Source organism: Lepus europaeus, chromosome 4, assembly GCF_033115175.1.
Source record: "Lepus europaeus isolate LE1 chromosome 4, mLepTim1.pri, whole genome shotgun sequence".
Lineage (NCBI taxonomy): Eukaryota > Metazoa > Chordata > Mammalia > Lagomorpha > Leporidae > Lepus > Lepus europaeus.
This window is the reverse complement of record NC_084830.1, coordinates 117,215,792-117,241,069: the sequence shown is the minus strand read 5'-3', so window position 1 is coordinate 117,241,069 and position 25,278 is coordinate 117,215,792.

The following is a 25,278-nucleotide window of genomic DNA, read 5'->3' as shown; positions in this document are numbered from 1 at the left end:
GTGTGAACAATTTTTTGGCTTACTGGGGATTATCTCTTAAAATAGTGTTATAAACAAGAAGAATTTAAATAGGAGAACTTGTAGGAAGAGGGAAAAGGCATTAAAACAACTCTAAAGGGCTAAAAAGTCATGTCAGAATCTTACTCATTTCATACCACATCCCTCTCTCTTACTCCTATCAATTCTGTATATATCTATTTGGGGAGTAGGTAATTTTTTATCTTAATGAAATTATGAACTTTCAAAATATTTGCAAAAAAATACTAAGAACTCTTTTACTAAAAAATGTGTGAAAAATTGCCCCAGTTTTCATAACTTACGTGTCTTTTTTTTCACAGTACCTTAAGAAGTCTGAGTTTATTTCCATAAGCCTTTTATTTAAACTTTTATTTAATAAATATAAATTTCCAAAGTACAGTTTATGGATTACAATGGCTTTTTCCCCCCTCATAACTTCCCTCCCACCTGCACCCCTCCCATCTCCCGCTCCCTCTCCCATTCCATTCACATCAAGATTCATTTTCAATACAGAAGATCAGTTTAGTATATATTAAATAAAGACTTCATCAGTTTGTACCCACACAGAACATAAAGTGTAAAATACTGTTTCAGTACTAGTTATAGCTTTAATTCACACTGGACAACACATTAAGGACAGAGATCCTACATGAGGAGTAAGTACACAGTGACTCCTGTTGTTGACTTAACAATTTGACATTCTTGTTTATGGCGTCAGTAATCACCCTAGGCTCTAGTCATGAGTTGCCAAGGCTATGGAAACCTTTTGAGTTCACCGACTCCAATCTTATTTAGACAAGGTCATAGTCAAAGTGGAAGTTCTCTCCTCCCTTCAGAGAAAGGTCCCTCCTTATTTGATGGCCCGTTCTTTCTACTGGGATCTTACTCGCAGATATCTTTCATTTAGGTCATATTTCTTTTTTTTTTTTTTGCCAGAGTGTCTTGGCTTTCCATGCCTGAAATACTCTCATGGGCTTTTCCACCAGATCCGAATGCCTTAAGGGCTGATTCTGAGGCCAGAGTGCTGTTTAGGACATCTGCCATTCTATGAGTCTGCTGTGTATCCCGCTTCCCATGTTGGATCGTTCTCTCCCTTTTTTATTCTATCAGTTAGTATTAGCAGACACTAGTCTTGTTTGTGTGATCCCTTTGACTCTTAGACCTATCAGTGTGATCAATTGTGAACTGAAATTGATCACTTGGACTAGTGAGATGGCATTGGTACATGCCACCTTGATGGGATTGTATTGGAATCCCCTGGCACATTTCTAACCCCACCATTTGGGGCAAGTCAGCTTGAGCATGTCCCAAATTGTACATCTCCTCCCTCTCTTATTCCCACTCTTATCACTTTTCAGTTAAATTTAAACACCTACGAATAATTGTGTTAATTACAGAGTTCAACCAATAGTATTAACTAGCACAAAAAAATATTAAAAGGGATAAAGTATTAAATTGTACATCAACAGTCAGGACAAGGGCTGATCAAGTCACTGTTTCTCCTGATGCACTTAAGAGTAAGTCATAGACTTCACTTTCTGAGAACAAAGTAATTCTTGTAATACAATGATCAACATCAGGAAAATCAATATAAATATAACATCCCCACTTAATTACAGTCTGTAATCAAATTTAGACAAGTCTCCCAATAATATTCTTTAGGGTTATTTTTATTAATCTTTTGGCTTAAGATCCAGTTAAGGGGCTGTCACTGTGGCATAGTGGGTTAACGCCCTGGTCTGAAGCACCAGCATCCCATATAGGTGCCGGTTCAAGTCTTAGCTGCTCCACTTCCAGTCCAGCTCTCTGCTATGGGCTGGGAAAGCAGTAGAAGATGGCCCAAGTGCTTGGACCCCTGCACTCACATGGGAGACCTAGAAGAAGCTCCTGGCTCCTGGCTTCGGATCGGCACAGTTCCAGATGTTGCGGTCGATTGGAGAGTGAACCATCGGATGGAAGACCTTTCTCTCTCTCTCTCTCTCTCTCTCTCTCTCTCTGTCTCTGTCTCTCCCTCCCTCCATCCATCCCTCCCTCTCTCTGTGTAACTCTGACTTTCAAATAAATAAATAAATCTTTAAAAAAAAACCAAGCAAGCAAACAAAAAAGATCCAATTAAGATCTTGCATTGCATTTAGTTGTCATCTATGAAGTCTCTTTTCATCAGCTACTGTTTGTTTTATCTTTCTAGGTATCAATATTATTTAAGAATATAGACCAGTTCCTATGTAGAATGTCCCTCTGACTTTATCCAAAAAATGCTTCACAATTAGTTTTAGGTCACACATTTTGGGCAGAATACCAAGTCATATTTGTCCTTCTCAGTGCATGTTAGGATAGCCATGATATTTATTTGTTCCATTATTGGTGGTGTTAACTTTGATCCCATAGTTAAGGTTAAGGGATGTCTGCCAATTTTTTCCATGGTAAAGTCATTATTTTTACCTGTGTAATTGATAATTTGCTGGCAGCGTTTTGAGATTGTGTAAATATGTAAATTACCTTATTTCTTCTTGCCCACAGTATTGTCATCTCATTTCAATTGGTTCAGAATATTGATTTTTCTTTTTCTTTTTTTTTTTTTTCTGACAGGCAGAGTGGACAGTGAGAGAGAGAGAGAGAGAGAGGTCTTCCTTTGCCATTGGTTCACCCTCCAATGGCCACCACGGCCGGCGCACTGCGGCCGGCGCACCACGCTGATCCGAAGCCAGGAGCCAGGTGCTTCTCCTGGTCTCCCATGGGGTGCAGGGCCCAAGAACTTGGGCCATCCCCCACTGCACTCCTTGGGCACAGCAGAGAGCTGGCCTGGAAGAGGGGCAACTGGGACAGAATCTGGCACCCCGACTGGAACTAGAACCTGGTGTGCCGGCTCCGCAAGGCAGAGGATTAGCCTATTGAGCCGCGGCGCCGGCCGTGATTTTTCTAATTCCATGGTTTACCTGCTTTATTAGTTGGCATTCTACCACCAGAAGAGCTTTTTGTTTTATTCAATGATTTATATATATTACTGTCACTGTTTTAATTTGATCAGCCCTTGTTGGGCTGGGTTCTTTTTTTTTTTTTTTCTTTTTTTTTCATTTTAAACAATTTTTAAAGTATCTCCATCCTTTCTTGCACAAGATGTTCCAGGTTCATCTTGTGTTTTTCTTTTTCCAACTCTGGAGTCAGTCATTTGTCCAAGGAACTTTGATTCCTTTTACTAGGGGATGGCATTTATATATAGGATGTTTTCAGTAAATTCTTCACTGCTAAATAAATATTATTGGGGGCTGGCACTGTGGCATAGTGGGTAAAGCTCCTACCTGCAGTGCTGTCATCCCATATGGGCACAGTTCGAGTCCCAGCTGCTCCACTTCTGATCCAGCTCTCTGCTGTGGCCTGGGAAAGCAGGAGAAGATGGCCCAAGTCCTTGGGCCCCCGCACCTGCATGGAAGACCCGGAAAAAGCTCCTGGCTTCAGATCAGTGCAGCTCTGGCTATTGTGGCCATCTGGGAAGTGAACCAGTGGATAGAAGACATCTCTCTCTCTCTCTCTTTCTCTCTCTTTCTCTCTCTGCCTCTCTCTGCCTCTCTGTAACTCTGATTTTCAAATAAATAAATCTTTAAAAATTTTATTGTACTCATAGAGTTTATGTTGTGGCAAAAAGTAAGTGAGACCTTCAGTATTATTTTTTATTCATTGTGCTTTTTGTTTGGGCCCTTTCCAATTGGAAATTTCAGTTCTTTTGTTCTGAAAAATAATTTAAAAACATTTTTAGTTTTTTCTTGATTAGATTTCTAATTTTCTTCACTTTGTTTTCCATTTCTTTGTCTTTTCTCTCTCATGTTTGGGAGGTTCCCTCAACTTTGTCTTTCAATCCTGCTGTTCAGATTTTTATTCTTGCTACCATTTTTTTTCCCAAATATTTATTTGTTTGAGAGGCAAAGTTACAGAAACAGAGAGAGAGACACAGAAAGAGCTCTTCCATCCGCTGGTTGGATTGGGCTAAATGACCATAATGGCTGCTGGGCTGATTTTAAGCCAGGTGCAAGGACCTACTGCCAGGTCTCCCACACGGGAACAGGGGCCCCAAAACTTGGGCTATCTTCCAATGCTTTCCCTGTCCATAAGCAGAGAGCTGTATTGGAAGAAGAGCAGTCAGGACTCAAACCAGTGCTCATATGGGATGCTGGCACCACAGGTGAAGGCTTACCCTATTAGACCACAGCACTGGTCCCACTATCATGTTTTTAAAGGACTTATTAATTTATGTTAAATTTGAAAGTGTCCTATATTTGTTTCATAGTTAAACATTGCTTTTTGGATTATTGAGGGTATTAGCAAAAATGTTTCATTTGAAATTTCATTTTCTTTTTTTTTTTTTTTTCTTATGGGATGCCCCAACACAGTGAGCAGCACCAACCCCTTATCGATTTCTTTTTTGCTTTCTGTCTATCTGTCTTTCAAGGTTTATTTATTTATTTGAAAGCCAGAGTTACAGAAAAACAGAGAGCCAGGACTGGGCAAGGAAGAAGCCAGGAGCTTCTTCTGGGTCTCCCATGTGGTTGGCAGGGCTCAAGGACTTGGGCCATCCTCTGCTGCTTTCCCAGGCCATTAGCAGGGAGCTGGATTAGAAGTGGAATATATTCAGGACTCAAAGCAACATCCATATGCCATGCCAGCATCACAAGTGGTGACTTTCCTGTATCACAATGCCAGCCCCTGAAGTTTTCATTTTCTATGTAGTGTTCCTTCATGGTGTGTGTGTGTGTGTGTTTGCATTTGTGAGCATGGTTTTGGTTTGTATGGCTGCTTGTTTTCTTCTTTGAATGTTATAAGATTTCCTTAAATGAATGGTGATTCTTGACTGCTCATTTAAAAAATTATTGGACTTTATCTTTTAGAGCAGTTTTAAGTTCACAGCAAAGTTGAACAGAAGGTGCAGAGATTTCCCATACGCCCTTATCTCCATGTACACCCAGGCCTCCCTGCCTCTTGACAGGATTCAGAGTGTTCCATTTGTTACAATTGCTGACCTTACACTGACACATCATTATCACCCAATGTCCTTAGTTTCCATTTGATTTCTTCTTGGTATTGTACATTCTACTGGTTTTGACAAATATCTAATGACATATGTCTACCATTAGAGTTTCATAAAGAATGGTTTTGCCACCTTAAAATCCTCTGTGCTGTATCTATCTATCCCTTCCACCCCCAGCCCCTGGCAACCATTGATCTTCTCACCGTCTCCAGGGTTTGCCTTTTCCAGAACGTCATTTAGTTAGAATCATATAAGTCTGCTCATTTTTAAGGACACAGGAATCTAGAAACCGAGTGAAAATGGAGATTGTCAACTGTGAATGTCACAATAGGGTGACTTCAGTTACTACCTCATTAGGGTATCCCAAATAGCAGTATTATTAGGTTTTTCCTCTTTGGCTGGTCAGATCCCTGGAGGAGTCTTCTGTTAAGATTAAATTTAAAAATTTTAATTGACATAGAAAAATTGTATTTATGGGATACCATGTGATGTTTCAATGCACACACACACACACATGATGTAATGTTCAAATCTGAGTAAGTATGTCTTTTTTTTTTAAAATTTATTTGACAGAGTAGCAGAGAGCTGGACTGGAAGAGGAGCAGCTGGGACTAGAACCTGGTGCCCATATGGGATGCCGGTGCTGCAGGCAGAGGATTAACCAAGTGAGCCACGGTGCTGGCCTGGCATGTCTTTGAACATTATTTCTTTTTAAAAAAAAACATTATTTCTTTGGGGTGAATGTATTCAAAATATTTTTTTTCTAGCTACACCACAGCACCAGCCCCAGGAACAAATTTTAGGTAGCTATTATAAATGAGATTGCTTTCTTCATTTCTTTTTCAGATAACTTACTATTGGTATATACAGAAATTATACTTTTATATGTTTTTGTTTCTTTCAACTTTGCTGAATTCTTTCATTCAACAAAATTTTGAAGGTGTCTTTGAGGTTTTCTACATATAGGATCATGTCTTGTATTAACAGTGACAATTTGACTTTTTTTTTTTTTTTTTTTAGATTTATTTATTTGAAAGGCAGAGTTACAGAGAGGCAGAGGCAGAGGCAGGGAGGTCGGTCTTCCATCCACTGGTTCACTCCCCAAATGGCTGCAACAGCCAGAGCTGAGCCAATTTGAAGCCAGGAGATTCCTCCGGGTCTCCCAAGTGGGTGCAGGGGCCAAGTTCTTGGGCCATCTTCCACTGCTTTCCCAGGCCATAGCAGAGAGCTAGATTGGAAGTGAAGCAGCTGAGACTCAAATTGGTGCCCATATGGGATGCTGGCATGGCAAGTGGCAGCCTTACCTGCTATGCCACAGCGCTGGCTCCAACTTACTCCTTTATGATTTAGACATCTTTTGTTTGTTTCTTTTGCCTGATTATTCACTCAATCTGGGACTTTTAGTATGTGTTGAGTGAAAGTGGTAAAAGTGGCCATCTTTGTATTGTACCAGGTATTAGAGAACTTGTAGCTTTCTCCTGTTTAGTATGATGTGAGCTGTAAGCTTGTTATACATGATCTTTATTATGTTGAGTTATATTCCTTCTATGGCTGATTTGTTCAGAGTTTTTATCATAAGGGGATATTGAATTTTTTTTTTTTGACAGGCAGAGTGGACAGAGAGAGAAAGACAGAGAGAAGGTCTTCCTTTTGCCGTTGGTTCACCCTCCAATGGCCACCGTGGCCGGCGCGCTGCAGCCGGTGCATCGTGCTGATCTGAAGCCAGGAGCCCGGTGCTTATCCTGGTCTCCCATGTGGGTGCAGGGCCCAAGGACTTGGGCCATCCTCCACTGCACTCCCTGGCCACAGCAGAGAGCTGGACTGGAAGAGGGGCAACCGGGACAGAATCCGGCGCCCTGACCGGGACTAGAACCCCTTGTGCTGGCGCCGCAGGCAGAGGATTAGCCTATTGAGCCACGGCGCCGGCCAGGGGATATTGAATTTTATCAAATACTTTTGCTGCATCTATACTTTTAAAGACTGTGTTTATTTTTTCATTTATTTATTTATTTTTTAAAGATTTATTTGTATTTATTTGGAAGGTAGAATTACAGAGAGAGAGAGAAGGGGAGGGAGAGAGAGTGAGCAAGAGATCTTCCATCTGCTGCTCACACCCCAAATAGACACAATGGCCAGGGCTAGGCCAAGCTGAAGCCAGGAGTCTTATCCAGGTTTCCCAGATGGGTGCAGGAACCCAAGGACTTGGCCATCTTCTGCTGCTTTCCCAAGCACATTATCAGGGAGTTGGATCAGAAGTAGAGAAACTGGTATTTGAGCCGATGCCCACAGGAATACCAGTGTTACAGGTGGTGGCTTAACCTGTTATGCCACAACACTGGCCCCTATTTACTTAATTTGAAGGCCATAAGAGAAAGTAAATTAGAAAGAGAGAGGGAGGAATAAGAGAGAAAGAAAAAGGAGAGAGATCTCTCATCTGCTAGTTCACTTCCCAGATGCCCACAGTGGATGGATCTAGGCTGAAGTGAGGAGCCAAAAATTCAGTCCAGGTCTCCCACCTGGATGGTACGTGCTCAATTGCTCTAGCCATCACCTGTTCCCTCCCAAGGTGTGCATTAGCAGAAAGCTAGAATGAGGAGCAGAGCTGGGACTTGAACTCAGACAATGCGATATGGGATGCAGGCATTGCAACCTGGCATCTTAATCACTAGGTGAAATGTTTATCCCACAATGCTTTGTTGAATTCAATATTCTGGCATCTTGTTGAGGATTTTTGTATCTGTGTTCATCAATGATATTGTTGTGTGACTTTCTCCTTTTTTTTGTTTCCTTCTCCAGTTTTCACACCAGGGTAATGCTGACTTCATAGAAAGAGTCTGAAATAATTCCATCCTCTTTACCTTTTTTTTTTTTTTTCTTAAAGATTTATTTATTTATTTTAAAGGCATAGTTTTAGGGAGAGGAAAGGAGAGAGAGAGAGAGATCTTGCATTTGCTGATTTCACTCCTCAAATGGCTGCAATGGCCATGTCTGGGCCAGGCCTAAGCCAGGAGCCTGGAATTCCATCTGGGTCTTCTATGTGGGTGGTAGGGGCCCAAGTACTTGGGCCATCTTCTACTGTTTTCTCAGGCATATTAGCAGGGAGCTGGATTGGATGTGGAGCAGTCAGGACTCCAACAGGCACTCATATGGGACACTGGCACCACAGGTGGCAGCTTAACCTTCTGTGCCACAATGTCGGCTCCTACCTCTTCACTTTTTTTGGAGTAACTTGAGAAAAGTTGGTACTGGTGTTTCTTTAACTGTTCAGTAGAATTCAGTGATGAAATCACCCAGTCCTGGCTGTCCTGCTGACCTAGCTGCCTGCTAATGTTCCTGAAAAAGCGACAAATGATGACGCCAAGTGACTGCATCCTTGACATCCATGCAGGAGACCAAACTCCTGGTTTTTCCCTGGACCAGCCTTGACCATTGTGGCCACTTGGGGAGGATCCAGCAGATGGAAGATCTCTTTATCATTTTGTCTTTCCCTTTCTCTCTCTCTGTCACTCTGACTTTCAGATACATTAACATTTTTTTTCACTTCATTATGACTATTTGTGTTGCCTTTAAATTGACTCTAGCAGGGTGTAGGCTACCTTGGCCTTTTTTTTCTTTGCATTGTCAAATTTTAAAGTAATGAGTTGGTGCTTTAGCAGCCTTCAGTCCAATAAGATCATTTAGCTCCTTTCTTTTTTCCTTTTGAATATATTATGAACTTACGAAGAAAACATATTTAAGGAAAATGCCATGAATAAATTATTCTTGGACTCTGGGACTCTCCCAGATGTAAGTAAAATGTGGGACTGTCATCCCTGAGGAAAATGTCCAGCAAGAAAAGTATCCTGGCAAGATGCTGAGGAAGAGGCCTCTGGTCCCACCAAGGGGTCCATTCAAAATTCCCAGAGTCAAGGTTGAGTTTGGCTTGGATAATTCTCTGAATATCAGTATAGTATTGGGTATAATTGTGTGTGTTTGGTCTCTGGCTTGATAAACCTTATATGTCCCTGGAACTGTGACTCTTTCATCTGTAAATGGATTAAATTTTTTGTACTCTCCTAATTCCTTCCTACCTCAGAACCAGTATGAACTTGTGACTGGATCCCTCTTCTCACAAAGCAGATGAGCAGCAGGTTAAGAAGTTCTGCCATACCGAATGAACGGAGACTTGAGTTTATTATGACACTGTCTTCAGAAATAAAAACTTAAGAGAATTCGTGTACCTGAGGGAAAAGGACAGATTATGTAAAACTGGAATTTCTTGGAAAAAAACAATTGTATAATCTTAGCTGTGTCTTTCTCTCCAGTAAATTCAAATTCCTCTAGTGCAAGACTATGTCTTACTTATATTATGTCCCCCAAACACTTGATATTTTCACAGAGTAGGTGCTCAATAAATAAATGAATCTAAGTAGAATTCAGTGCAATTAACTTTTCTCAAAGGCCAGTATACTTTCGACAAATTTAGAGCAGTGAACATCATGTGAGAAGATGGAATGGCTCCAGTTACCACAGAAAGGTTGTAATGGCATTATACAAAGTGATTCTGAAATACATTCATAAATATGCTTATAATATAAAGCAGGTTATATCAATAGTATGCTATTATATGAAGAAAAATGCTACATAGTATTTTAATATGTATGTGAGATGGGATTCATCAATCTGGATTCAATTAAGCAAAAAGAAACTGTACAAAGCATTTCAATATGAGGAATTTAAAATAGAGGTGATGACAGAGTTAGACTGATGACAGAGCTATAAGGGAACAATAAGGTATCACAGTGACACTAACTGTGGGAAACAGCCATTACACCTAATGAGAAACAGGATGTTTTAGGGATTAGATCAACACCTGAGAGGAGGGGAGACCTCCAAGGAGGGGGCGCTGTCTGGATTTTGCTGGTCTCTTTCAAGAGAGCACTGTGGGAATGGCTCTTAGAGTGCTGAGAGAAGCTGGAAGTAGAACCGACTATGCTTTGAGGTCTAGTGCCTTTGCGGTAGTGATGGGAAGAGCAAGTAAATAGGAGGTGGAATTTTCCTCTTTTCCTGACTTCTACTCTCCCTGTAGTGAAAATGTGAGGTGCCTAATCTGAGCAGAAGCATCACAAAGCAGAATATGGAGAGGTGGACTTGGGGTCCAGAGACAGGAGTGTAATAACTGTTAATGTGCTCCCCTTTCCCTTATGCTTGTTTAAGATTCTGAGAAACTTTTTTTTTTTTAAATTTCTTTTCTTTTTTTTTTAAATTTTTTTTAACTTTTATTTAATGAATATAAATTTCCAGTGTACAGCTTATGGATTACAATGGCTTCCCCCTCCCATAACTTCCCTCCCACCTGCAACCCTCCCCTCTTCCGCTCCCTTTCCCCTTCCATTCGCATCAAGATTCATTTTCAATTCTCTTTATATACAGAAGATCAATTTAGTATAAAGATTTCAACAGTTTGCACCCACATAGAAGCACAAAGTGAAACATACTGTTTGAGTACTAGTTATAGCATTAAATCAAAATGTACAGCACATTAAGGACAGAGATCCCACATGAGGAGCAAGTGCACAGTGGCTCCTGTTGTTGACCCAACAAATTGACACTCTAGTTTATGGCGCCAGTAACCACCCTAGGCTGTCGTCATGAGTTGCCAAGCCTATGGAAGCCTTCCAAGTTTGCCAACTCTGATCATATTTAGACAAGGTCATAAAAGACAGAGTGAGGATAGTAACCAATGATCCTAAGAGTGGCATTTACCAGGTTTGAACAATTATACCGCATTAAGTGGGGAAGAGGACCATCAGTACACACAGGTTGGGAGTAGAGCCTTAAGTGGGGCTTAAATTTATGGACAATCTTATCTATAAGCCAATTAAAATAAAACTCTTAAAAATTTTCCTATGTGGACATACAACATGTATACATATATAACATAACATAATAGACCAATATAGCAATTTTAATAATAACTTTTAAAATCTTTAACTCTTTTTGTAGATTGCCAATTGATTTGAATTGCTTTTTGTTTTTAGTAGCCTCATTCCTTCATAATCATAACCTCTACTCTACCACCAATGGCTCTACTCCCAACCTGTGTGTACTGATGGTCCTCTTCCCCACTTAATGCTGTATAATTGTTCAAACCTGGTAAATGCCACTCTTAGGATCATTGGTTACTATCCTCACTCTGTCTTTTATGACCTTGTCTAAATATGATCAGAGTTGGCAAACTTGGAAGGCTTCCATAGGCTTGGCAACTCATGACGACAGCCTAGGGTGGTTACTGGCGCCATAAACTAGAGTGTCAATTTGTTGGGTCAACAACAGGAGCCACTGTGCACTTGCTCCTCATGTGGGATCTCTGTCCTTAATGTGCTGTACATTTTGATTTAATGCTATAACTAGTACTCAAACAGTATGTTTCACTTTGTGCTTCTATGTGGGTGCAAACTGTTGAAATCTTTATACTAAATTGATCTTCTGTATATAAAGAGAATTGAAAATGAATCTTGATGCGAATGGAAGGGGAAAGGGAGCGGAAGAGGGGAGGGTTGCGGGTGGGAGGGAAGTTATGGGAGAGGGAAGCCATTGTAATCTATAAGCTGTACACTGGAAATTTATATTCATTAAATAAAATTAAAAAAAAAAAGTGGCTGGAAAAAGTCCATAGGAACCTATAGGGGACAGCTAAACACAGAACCAACAATGCTTTAGTTTTATGAGCAGCACATCATATATAACTATGGATGACAAAAGACTTTAAGTCGCCATGTTTAAAATTATAAACTCATTTTTGCGTTTGTTGTTTGGCATGTTGGAGATATTTGGTTTCTTCACTGTGGTGTTTTTTCTTGTTACACTATGGCTCTATATTAAGTGGACTGTCTGCTTTCAGTGGAGCCTTAGAGGCTTGAGATGAGTGTGGACTGAGAGCTGTGTTTGGTTCCTCAGGGTTGAGGGTGTGTCAAAGATGACACTCCCAGGTTAGGTGTGGTAAATCTCTCTCTCTTTTTCTTTTTTTGATTCAAAAGGGAAGTAATTCCGCACAGCTGAACGTAATTGGAGGTAGTTAGCAGGCAAATGATATACCCACAGGAGCCAGAGATCAGAAGCTCTCTCCCAAGGACCACACAGGGAATCTCTGCTGCCCTCAGTGTGGGCTCCAATTCTCCTGCAGTCTCCCACTGGGTTGCCTAGTTAGATGCTAATCTCTTGTTATTTCACCCCTCCCACCAGAGTCAGGTGTTTCTGCTAGGCTCAGGGCCGGTGCAGACCTGAGGTCGCCCTGCTTATGACGCCTGCTCTGTCTTGCTCACCTTTGAGAGGTGAGCGGAGAGAGAGAAACTTGTGTCCGTATCGGTCACTTTTTTTATTTTTTTCCTCTCTCTCTTCTAGTTAGCCTGGTGAATTTTTCCCCACAGAGTTTCAAGCCTCGTTCCCTCTAGCCTCCTCTTTCCGCTTGCCCGCTGGTGTTTCGGGCTATGGAGGTTCGGCTCACCTCGCGTTCCAGCGCTGGTGTGTTGAGTCTGCCGCTGGTGTCCCGAACTTGTGCTCCCACGGTCTCCACGCAGGTACACTGTGAATCACTAGTTCCGGAAGAGTTTCCGCTGCTGTTTCTTCCCCTACTCTTCCTTGACCCTGCAGTATCTCCACTTATATTAACCTGTCTGTCCCCGGGACTAATAGTGTGCTCCCTGCCTATTCCGCCATCTTGCCGCTCCTGTCAGATTCTGAGAAACTTTTATGTTCCCAGAATAGTTTGAATGTAGTCTATAGTGACTAAAACTCAGATTTTTTTGTACAGATATGATTCATATATACTTTTAAAGTACACAAGCAATAGTTTTTAGTATATTCACATAGCTGGGCAGTTATCACCACAATTTTGTAATATTTTTTTTCTTTTTTTTTCTTTTTTTTTTTTGACAGGCAGAGTGGACAGTGAGAGAGAGAGAGACTGAGAGAAAGGTCTTCCTTTTTGCCTTTGGTTCACCCTCCAATGGCCACCGCGGCCGGCGTGCTGCAGCCGGTGCATCGTGCTGATCTGAAGCCAGGAGCCAGGTGCTTATCCTGGTCTCCCATGTGGGTGCAGGGCCCAAGGACCTGGGCCATCCTCCACTGCACTCCCTGGCCATAGCAGAGAGCTGGCCTGGAATAGGGGCAACCGGGACAGAATCTGGTATGCCGGCGCCGCAGGTGGAGGATTAGCTTAGTGAGTCACGGCACCGGCCATGTAATATTTTCATAGCCCCTAAAGAAAGCCTTTACCATTTAGCTATCTCTTCCAATCTCTGTTCATTACTATACCCCCTTCCCTGAGTCCTAAGCAATTATTAATCTACCTTGTGTTTAATGGATTATTTTGGATGTTTCATACAAATGGAATCATATAGTATGTTTTTTTTTTTTTTTAAAGATTTTATTTGAAAGGTAGAGTTACAGGCAGAGAGAGAGAGAGAGGAAGTCTTCCATCTGCTGGTTCACTCCCCAAGTAGCTGCAATGACTGGAGCTGGGCTGATCCAAAGCCAGGAGCCAGGAGTTTGCTCTGGGTCTCGAAGCGCGTACAGGGGCCCAAGTGCTTGGGCCATCTCCTACTGCTTTCCCAGGCTATAGCAGAGAGCTGTACTGGAAGTGGAGCAGCCAAGACTAGAACCGGCGCCCATATGGGATCCTGGCACTATAGGCAGAAGCCTACTACGTCAAAGTGCCAGCCCCAGTATGTTTTCTTTGTCTTTTTCCTCCAACTTTGGAAAGTGGTTTTTTATTTATTTTTTTAAAGATTAATTAAGATTTAAGAGAGACAGGAAGAGATAGAGAAAAAGAGGACTTCCATCCACTGGTTCACTCTCCATGTTACTGCAATGGCCAGGGCTGAACCAGGCCAAAGCCAGGAACCAGGAACTTCATCTCAGTCTCCCACATGGGTGGTAGGGGCCCAAAAAATTGGGCCATCCTCTCCTGCTTTTCCCAAGCCATTAGCAGGGAGCTAATGGAGCAATTGGGACTTGAACTGTGGCATCCATATGGGATGCCGGAGTCAGAGTGGTAGTTCTACCTGCTATGCCACAATGCCAGCACAGAAAAATGATCATAAGGTTCACCTGTGTTACAACATGTACCATCTAGTGAAGGACTTCTTTACTTTTCATGGTCATACGTTTTCAACTCTATTTGTTAAATGCCAAGTAATGGAATTGATGGTCATACAGAAACTATATATTCACCATTTTGAAGAATTACTGAACAGTTTTCCCCAGCAGTTGCACTATTTTTACCATCAATGTATGAAGGTTACAAATCTGTCCATCCTTGCTTAGACTCTTGTTTTATATCTTTTTTAACATAGGTGTCCTAATTAGTATGAAATGACAACATTGTTTACTCTGTAAAATGAAATTATGTAGTATTAATAGTAAATCTTCTCACAATTATTGACTATTTGTACCTATTCTTTGGAGAAATGTCTATTCAAGTTCTTTGCCTGTCTTATTTATTGATTTTTTTAGATTTATTTATTTGAAAGGCAGAGTTAGAGGCAGAAGAAAAGAGAGCGAGAGCGAAAGTCTTCCATCTACTGGTACACTCCCCAAAAGGCCCCAGTGGTTGGAGCTAGGCTGATCAGGAGCCAGGAGCCAGGAGCTTCTTCTGGGTCTCCCACTTGAGTGCAGAGGCCCAAGCACTTGGGTCATCTTCCACTGCTTTCCCAGGCCATAGCAGAGAGCTGGATCAGAAGTGTAGCAGCCAGGACTCGAACCGGCGCCCATATGGGATGCTGGCACTGCAGGTGGAAGCTTTACCTGTTATGCCACAGTGCCAGCCCCTCTTTGCCTATTTTATAACTGGGTCATTTGTATTTTTGTTGTCGAGTTGTGAGATATCTTTATATATTCTGGTACTAGTTCCTTCTCAGACATATAGTTTTCAAATATATTATCCCATTTAGTATAGCTGTCTTTTTACTTTTTTTGATAACATCCTTTGATTCAAAAATGTTTCAAATTTTGATAAAGTCTATCAATTTTTTCTTTTGTTCCTTATATTTTGGTGTAATATCTCAGAATCCATTGCGTAATTCAAGATTGTGAGTAGTTAGCTTATTTTGGGTGTCTTATTTTGGGTGTGCTTATTTTGGGTGTCTTATAGTCTAACTTTTACATTTAAGGTTTTACTCCAGTTTGAGTTAATTTTTGCATATGGATATCAAGTTATCCCAGCATCATTTGTTAAAAATAATATTCCTTATTCAATTATCATTGCACCTTTGTAAAAAATCAATGAATTTTAGGATTCTTAATTCTATTCCATTGATGTATAAGTCTACCTTTATGCTAACACCACACAGTATTTATTTATTATATTTTTAAAAAGATTTAATTATTTATTTGAAAGTCTAATTTACAGAGACAGAGGGAGAGGGAGAGAGAGAGAGAGAGAGAGAGAGAGAGAGAGAGATTGTCCATTTGCTGGTTTACTGCCCCAAATAACCACAATGACCAAGGCTGGGCCTGGCTAAGGCCAGGAGGCAGGAGCTTCTTCCATGTCTCCTACGTGGATACAGGGAACCAAGAACTTGGTCCTTTTTCTGCTGCTTTCCCAGGTGAATTAGCAGGGAGATGGATGAGAGTGGAGCAACCAGGACTTGAATTGGCTCCCATATGGGATGCTGGTGTTGCAGATGGCGGCTTCACCAGCTACACCAATACACCGCGATGCCAGCCCCACCTCACACAGTATATATTATTGTAGCTTTGTTTTATGTTTTAAAATTGGAAAGTGTGAGTTCTTTAAGTTTATTCTTTTGTAAAAAAATTGTTTTCATTATTTTGGATGTCTTGCATTTCCATAAAAATCCTAGGGTCAGTTTGTGAATTTATGCAGAAGAAAGAAGACTGCTGGGATTTTGATAGTGTTTGCACTGAACATCCTGTCTTACTTTTAGGACTAGAACACCCTGTCTTACTTTTCTGACTAGAAGGTCTATGTTTTTTTTTTTTTTTTTAAAGATTGATTTATTTATTTGAAAGTCAGAGAAGAGAAAGAGAGGGGAAACTGAGAGAGATCTTCCATTCACTGGTTCACCCCCTAAATGGCCCTAATAGCCTAGGCTGGGCCAGGCCACAGCCAGGAGCCAGGTGCTTTTTCTGGATCTCCCATGTGGATGCAGTGGCCCAACGGCTTGAGCCATCTTCTGCTGCTTTCTAGGTGCATTAGCAGGGAGCTGGATTAGAAGTGGAGCAGCTAGGGCTCATGCTGGTTCCCTTATAGAATGCCAGCCGTGCAGACAATGGCTTAACCCACTGGACCACAGCACCAGCTCCTAGGGTCTATATTTTTCAAGAGGCTAACTCTATTAGTAATATGTAAATATTTTAAACTGCATTGTTATTAGAGACAAAAATATTTATTTTTGTCTCTTTTGTAGAGCATACCACATTGATAAGTTTGCATTTAATTGGGTACAATAAATAATTGTGTAACTTTCTGAGAATAGGGACGAGGTCTAGTTTTTAGGCCACTGCATCCTCAGGCTTAGCTCAGCAGCTTGTAGGTAGAAATGATTCCGAGTTGTCAAGAAATGTGTATAAAAAATGTGTATGAGCAGAATTGCCATTTTGAGCTTTGATTATTGTTTATAGCCCTTGTCTATACTCCTGAGGAACAGTGGTTTTTCTATTTAATATTTGTAGAATTCTTCATTTTGTGTAGGATTAAGTTTGTGATTATAAAATAAATTGAAAGTATGTCATTGCAAAAATTACAAGTAAGAAAGGAAGGTAGGAGGTAGGGAGGAAGGGAGGATAGGGTGGGAAGTATCATTGTGTTCTGAAAACTGAATATATGAAATACATGAAATTTATTTGCTTTATATAAATAAAAAATTTTAAAAAAGAAAAATGTAGGGAAAAAATGTGTGGATCTTTAACAGGAGAGGAAATTATAACAGAAGGGTGAGTTCTCTTGAAATGTCTGTGGTACTGGTTATGTAACAACTCAGCTTGCCCACACACAAGAGTACATAGAGTTTGTGTTCATTTATATGACATGTTCAAAAATCTGGGTATAGGACTACAAGTTGAGTATTCCATATCTGAAATTCTTTGGACCTTTAGTATTTCCAATTTTGGATTTTTTCTTTTCTTTTTTTTTTAAATTTATTTGACAGAGTTAGACAGAGAGAGAGAGACAGAGAGAAAGGTCTTCCTTCCGTTAGTTCACCCCTCAAATGGCCGCTACAGCTGGAGCTACGCTGACCCGAAGCCAGGAGCCAGGTGCTTCTTCCTGGTCTCCCACGTGGGTGCAGGGGCCTAAGCACTTGGGCCATCCTCCACTGCCTTCCTGGGCCACAGCAGAGAGCTGGACTGGAAGAGGAGCAATGGAGACTAGAACCTGGCATCCACATGGGATGCCAGCGGTGCAGGTGGAGAATTAACTGAGTGAGCCATGGTGCCGGCCCCTAATTTTGAATTTTTCCAAAGGTTTGAATATTTACATGTATTTAATAAGATACTTGGAGATGGAACCCAAAGCTAAATATGAAATTCATTTATGTTTCATATATACCTTATACACCTAAACTGAAGGTGATTTGATATAATATTTTTAGTAATTCTGTACATGAAACATAGCTAATTTACCTTGAAGTATCAGAAGTAAGTCAGGTATAGAATTTTTCATTTGTGGTATAATGTTGTTTCCAAGAAGTTTCAGATTTTGGAGACGTTTAGATATCGATTTTTGGGTTAGGTATGTGTATGGAGTGCAAGCATGCATGAGTTTTTTTAGGTTGATTGAAATATTCTAAAATTGGATTGTGATGATCTAACTCTGTAACTTTAATTCATTTAATTGTACACTCTAATGTACATTTTATGACATGTAAATTATATCACAATAAGGCTGTCTAAAAAAGAACTCCAGTTTCAAACCGAGACCTTAAAACCAGTTTCCATTTTTATTACAAAAGATACAGACAAGACAGTAAAGGGGGCTAAAAAAAAGTGACAGTGGAGTGACTGAAAGAGTGATTCTGTACAAAGCAGTTGGAACTGATGCTCAGAGAAAAAGTGTTGAGGGATCAAGGGCCACGATTCCTGCTGGGAATTGGTCTAAAAAGGGTCTAGAATACTAAGCAGGCAATGGACGCTAAGTTGAAGGGAGACTGGGGACTGGAAGCTTAACCCATCTGCACAATTCTTGACAGGGAAGAGATAAAGAAGGTCATGGGCTTGCTTTTCAGAGGTGCTAGAGAGATCACAGTTGAAACACCCGGGCAGGGATGTATGTTCACCCTCGTGTGGAAAGACTGGAGCAGCTGCCAGAGAAACATGGTGGTGCCAAAACCTTCTGCTAAGAGCCATCATGTCGTCATTCACCCTTGTCAGCACAGCCCCTGGGATGGCTCAGAAGGGAAAGGAAACAATCGATATCGGCCCCTGGCAGCTTACAAGGGAAGTAATGTTGGACAAATAGCTGGAGGTCGTGTTGGGCAGACCCTCGGACTCCCAGTCCTCCCTGTGAGTTTGACCCTGGAGAGTTTGCTGTCCTCACAGTCTCTAAGTCTAAATCTCATGCAGAGCCTCTCCTGCTTCAGTACTTTTCTCACCTTGGGATAAAAACGAACTGGCCTCCAAAGCCAGCTTCACTTATCTACATTGCCAGAGGTCTTATTCTCTAAATTTGTGCGTATAATGTGCCAGGAACTACGCTAACATTTTGTGAAGCATGCACTCCTCACACCAACAAAAGGAGTTGGGAAGTTACCCCATCTTACAGATGAGGATCAAGCTCAGATGTGGATTATCCTTCTGAAATCACACAGCTAAAAGGTAGCAGAGTTTGGGCTTTAATTTATAGGTGTCTGATGACAAAGCAAGTTTCTGAGACACTGCTGTCTCCTCTTTACAGATATCCACCTCTGATGTGAATCCACACAGAACAGCAGATGTACCTGACATGAAATAAAACAAAGACCCGTTATTTTGTCCTCTGCTCACTAGTTGGGCAGTAAGGGTTTCACTCAGTCCTGTGGGAATGCTGGAAGTTGAGTCTTGTCTGGAAGTGTTCTGGGTACAGCTGGTTGGGACTCCCATGGCCAGTTAGAGAACATTCCCTGACATGGTTCTGGCTACGAAGACCTGGCAGCTGTTTCAGGTTCCCTTGTGGAGGGCCTGAAGATATATTTCTTTTGTGACCAAATTCCTGATTTTGACCCTTTATTGGAGCAACTATATATTCAAATGTTGAGTTACCCACTGAATTTTCAGATAATCGGTAATTGCCTAAATAATCTCATTCATGAAATTCAAATCTAACATTTGCAACTAAATTCAAGCTAGAGTGTTATGACCAAAGCCTACAGAGTTTTGTTTATCTTGGGAAAAGTTCACTTGCCCAAGGTAAGAAACTTACTGCATCGTAGCTCTTCTTCAGGGAAAATGGATTAAATAGACAGCATTATCCCCATTTGCAAGTAGTTTGAACTACAAGAATTTCTATCCTGAGTGTGAGTGAGACCCTGTTTTATGAGTATAAATAATCCAATTTAAACTGTTGTTCAGGGCTGGTGCCGTGGCTCACTTGGTTAATCCTCCGCCTGCGCCGCCGGCATCCCATATGGATACTGGGTTCTAGTACCGGTTGCTCTTCTTCCAGTCCAGCTCGCTGCTGTGGCCTGGGAAAGCAGTGGAGGATGGCCCAGGTCCTTGGGCCCCGCACCCGCATAGGAGACCAGGCACAGTGCCGACCGTTGTGGCCATTTTGGGGGGTGAACCAACAGAAGGAAGACCTTTCTCTCTCTCTCTCTCTCTCACTGTCTATAACTCTACCTGTCAAATAAATTTTAAAAAATAAACTGTTGTTCATTAAGTCACCCTACAGTCCACAGAGGTAGAGGCAAACAGAAGTATGATTTATGTAGCTTTAGGTATAATAGTCTTTTTTTCCCCCCAAAGAAACCTTTTATTTAAGGAATACAAATTTTATGCATCTCATAAGTACAACTTAAGGAATATAGTGTTCTTCTCACCACACCTGCCCTCCCACCCACATGCCCACCCTTCCTCCTCCTCCCTCTCACACTCCCAGTCCCATTCTCCACTAAGATCCGTTTTTGACTAACTCTATATAATATTCTATCTCACTTATTACACTGGGTAAGTTTTCTTACTCTCTGTCCAGGTGGTGAATTCTTGCCACCACACTGGAGGTTGCCTGCTAGTACAGGAATTATCTCTAGGATCACATTGGCAACATGGACTAGAACCCTGCACCTAGAGTTGTACTACAGAATCAGTGGTGTGGAGCAGTAAAATGAGTGTGGGAGGAAGAGGTCTTCTTGTCCCACTCCGTTGTAGGAGCCGTACAGGAGGGCGTTGAGAAAACTAGGTATGGGCACTGTGACAGGGAAGTGATTGAGATAATCATTAGGTTGTGAATTATACCTTTTTGCTATCTGACTGGTTTCTTTTTCTTTTTGACAGGCAGAGTGGATAGTGAGAGAGAGAGACAGAGAGAAAGGTCTTCCTTTTTGCCGTTGGTTCACCCTCCAATGGCCGCTGCGGCCGGCGCATCACGCTGATCCGAAGCCAGGAGCCAGGTGCTTCTCCTGGTCTCCCATGGGGTGCAGGGCCCAAGGACTTGGGCCATCCTCCACTGCCTTCCCGGGCCACAGCAGAGAGCTGGCCTGGAAGAGGGGCAACCGGGATAGAATCCGGCACCCCAACCGGGACTAGAACCCAGTGTGCTGGTGCTGCAAGGCAGAGGATTAGCCTGTTAAGCCACGGCGCCAGCCCTGACTGGTTTCTAATGAGCTTTTCTTCTTGATTTCTTTTCCCTTCCGTAAGAAAACTCAGTGTGGAGTGAAACCCAGAGCCCAGAGTCTGATTTGGATAGTGGTTTTTTATTATTATAAATGTAGTTGTGTGCTTTAAAATGAAAGTTTCTTCATGCATTTTTTTATGTTATAAATGATTTATGTTTATGAAAAGAATACTTTTCAGTCATAACCTTTCAAATCTCCTTGGAAAACAGTGGTATTATTTTTGTTGACCACACGAGGGCAGTGATGTCACATGTAAAAAATGCCTGCCTTATGCTTTCTGAACAGATGGCACATTTGTTAGACTTCATTGGATGCATTTTTTTTTTTTCCTTTATTGAAGCACAGGGGAATTTCACATTTTCAGGTAGAATGGGGGAAAGATAGTTAAAATTTTATACCCTATTTTTATCTCTTTGTTTATGCTGATAAAGGTAGCAGTTGATTTATCCTTTTTGCTGTTTTGAGGGCTTTGTGCTCTAATAGTGTGCTAACAAACTAAGGTGAATGTTCATTACCACTGTGACCCCTTCAGAAGATGTTCTGTTGATTTTGCATTTAATTGGAAATGTCACAAAGTTAATACATAAACCCATCCTCCCCCCAAACTCTCCAGTACCCTTTAGCTAGGACACAAGTTCTGTTGTTCCTATCAGAAAATCCTTGCGTGTAATCTTTCTCCACATCTACTAAGTAGGGAGAATCCTGCCAGCTTTTTCTGAGGATAGAACTGAGTTGACCTTTCTTTCTTTCTTTCTTTCTTTCTTTCTTTCTTTCTTTCTTTCTTTCTTTTTAAAGATTTTATTTATTTACTTGAGGGGTAGAGTTACAGACAGTGAGAGGAAGACTCACAGAGAAAGGTCTTTCGCCCGTTGGTTCACTCCCCATTGGCTGCAATGGCCGGAGCTGTGCCAATCTGAAGCCAGAAGCCAGGAGCTTCTTCCTGGTCACCCACGTGGGTGCAGGGGCCCAAGGACTTGGGCCATCCTCCACTGTCCTCCTGGGCCATAGCAGAGAGCTGGACTGGAAGAGGAGCAGCCGGACTAGAACCGGCGCCTGTATGGGATGCTGGCACTGCAGGTGGAGGATTAACCAAGTGAGCCACGGCACCGGCCCCTGACTTTTTTAACCCTGTGATCATAGAAACTCTGATATATCCTTTTCACAGCTGCAGGTACTGCTTCTGGAATTCGTCCTAACATCCCCAACTCCCACTCCCTATGAGTTCTAGAGGTATTCACTTAGAGCTAATCATCTGACTCCTGATAGAATAATGCAAGGCTGAAACACAAAGGTGTTCTAGTATCTTTTGTGTATATTTGCTTTGTTATATGTGGGCTCTAACCTTTATTTTAATTAATTTAATTAATTAATTAATTAATTTTAATTTTATTTAATTAGTTGCCAACAATTAAATGCAAAGAGTTCAGGTTAAAGATCTGTCCTCCCTCCCCCTACTTTGTCTTTTTTGGAAGCACTGGGCAGTTTGGTATTGCTTGTGTGCACAGTCTCCTGTGTACTAATGACAGTCAGTAGTGGTCATCTTCTCTGTGGTTTTAGGTAGTCACTACATTGGTAATCACCTTTGCACTGTTTTTGTTACAATAAAAAGGAAAATGAAAATTTAATACCTATGCCTGTCTCAAAGTAAAAAAAAATGAAAGATATAGTGAAGGAGCCACGTATCTCAAGAAAAATGAGCCTGAGTGTAAATCTGCCTGCTGTGGCTTTTAGGAAAATTGCCTGGCCTAGCTAGCATGGGAATTTTGGCACCAGTGAGAGCTCCATCTTTGAAAGTGGGGGGAGCCTGGGACTGACCTTGGGAAAAGAACCTCAGGCCAGTGATCTGTATCTTGCTGATAAGTGGGGATAAGTTTAACTTCGACAGTACTGTGAGGAAGTCACTCCCTCATTTGGAAGTGCTTAGCATGATTTGATGTAGGGCGCAAAATGTAGCAGGACGCTGGGCAGGCATTGAGAGATTGGCCATGGATTTACAAACAAGTGCTCCACGGAATCTCCTGAGAATCATGTTGCAAGTTGCAGAGTCACCACCTGGTTCCGGGGCAGGGTGAAAGACTGGGTTAGAGAAGGGGAATGGGAAGAAAAAGCCTTTTGGACAGCGGGCTCTGACCCCGGCGCGTCTGGACGCCTGTTCTTCAGCCTAGCGGTGGCAGCTGAGTTGGATGCAACTCAAACAGGCTGGAGCAACGGACAGGAAATCCATTCTTGTTCTGCAGATACTTGGGCAAAAATGCCCAAAGCAAACAGCAGAGGAAGTTTGCTTTAGTGGAGACAAACTCACAACTTTGCTCTTTCAAAGCCTGTGTTTACAAGTCAAAGCTGAGGCTCAGTTGAGCTTTCTTGGCAGACTCCCCTTCAGAGGTGCGGCTTGCTGGGCCTTTTGCTACCACAGCTTTGGGGAACCACGTTGCTGGGGCATCGGTGGAGAATTGCTCTCTACCTATTGAAGAGCCAGAGCTGTTCATCCAGGCGTCCAGGAGTTCAATCTGGGAAAATGGGGAGAGCAGAGAAAAAAGCCCTTCGCTCTGTTGCATCCTTGGAGTGGTAAGGTGACTGGAATGCAAAGGAACTTGACAGGTGCTAGCCAAGGGTAACAGCAGTGGAACAAGAAGCTGTAGAACCACCTGCTCAGAGAACAGAAGCCACAGAAGATAACTGAGTGGTGCTGTTGGCTGTGTTACTCCAACGGTACCCAATCTATTTTTTAAAAGATGCTTATTTTTTGACAGGTGCAGCATGAGAGAGTGAGTGAGGGAGTGAGCTAGGGATTCCGCATGGGGACTAGATGAGTGATAGTCTTCCTTGCCCTTGAGGGATGAAGCCTAAAATATCTTAGGTAGGGCATAGTACTTCGGTCAAGAGAGGTGGTTCCTGAACGGGGGAATCATAATGTAATCATCCAAGATGGAAAACAGTCTAAGAATTCAGGATGCAGCTTTGTCTAGACTTTCAAGCCTAGCTGTGATGCTTCCTGGCTAAGGAGTGTTAGGCAAGTCACATTTTCTCTTTAGTACTTTTTCCCCCCCACTGCAGAACCACCTGCTCAAAGAACAAAAGCCAGAGAAGATGCCTGAGTGGTGCTGTTGGCTGTGTTAACAGAAAGAGAAGGCAAAGGGTTAAGCACCTTACCACAGGTTACCCAGAAGCTAACATGCAAATGTCTGACTTCAGAGCCCTGTCACTTTCTACCACATCCACCACCATTTAGCCAAAAACACAGCCTACAGCCCCTACCCTCCGTCCCACCCTCCCTAACATTTGGCTCCAGTGGGACTAGGGTATTCATATTTGCTGCTTCAGTTATGATGCCTCGGTTTGGGAAACACCCCTCTTTCTGTCCATTCAGGCTTTTTAGTTCCTTTGTGATTTGGTGCTGATTCACTCAAATTGAGTCTTCAGCTGTTCTCAGTCATGCCTTCTCATTTGTCTTTGTCCCTCTTTTTGACTTGTTCTTAGGTCATCTGTACTTTCCATGATGCTCATCTTTCTCCTGCAAAGGCCCCGAAGTCCTCAGACCTTGCATACCTCTCAACTATTCACTCTGTGGGATTCAGTAGTCATTAAGCTTGGAAAATCACTGCTTTTTAAATGCAGTTTTATTCTAATGTTCATTGTATGTCATCCAACACTTCCATTGCAGAGAGGATTTCTCAAACTATTCGGGCTTAGGAATTTAAAGCTGCCTTCCTCCCTGCTTCTTCCTTTTCTCTTACCCTCCTATCCTTTCTTTTTATCTTAAAATATGTCACAGGGATAGAATCCCATGATGCCCACTTTGAAGTATACAGCTCTGACTGTGATGGTGGAAGAAACTGAATTTCTATGTAGGCAGTGCAGAAGGCCCAACTCTGGGACTAATTCTCTTCCTTGGCAAGGTTCGATGAGCGTGCTAATTCACCCTGCAGTTGAGGTGCTGGGAACTCTTGCAGGCATTCTTGGAAGTATACCCCTGCTTTGATCTCCTGTGTACTCTCCTCATTTCCTTTGGCTTTATTTGTTATTCCCAGGTCTGGCATGCCACCTTGCCCCAAAAGTGGACTTTTTATTTCCATCCTCATCTCTGCCTATTTTCTTTCAATTTCTCTTTTCTGATGGGCCAGACTGGGTGTCTTAGTCTCCATTCTTGGCTCCATGCTTTTCTGATCCACCCTAGCTCTTTGTCAAGTATTTGGTACCATTCAGTTGTTGAAGAGTCCACGCGCTGGGGCCAGACAAATTGCAGTTTAAATTCCTGTTCCATCATCTAACAACTGTAAAATTGTGGGTAAGCTGTCTAACTTTGAGCTTTAGTTTTCTCATGAGTGAAACAGGGGTAGCTCTCTCAGATCATTCTTATGGGTAAATGCTATAGTGCATCTAAAATATTTCTTTTTTTTTTAAATTTATTTATTTATTTATTTATTTTTGACA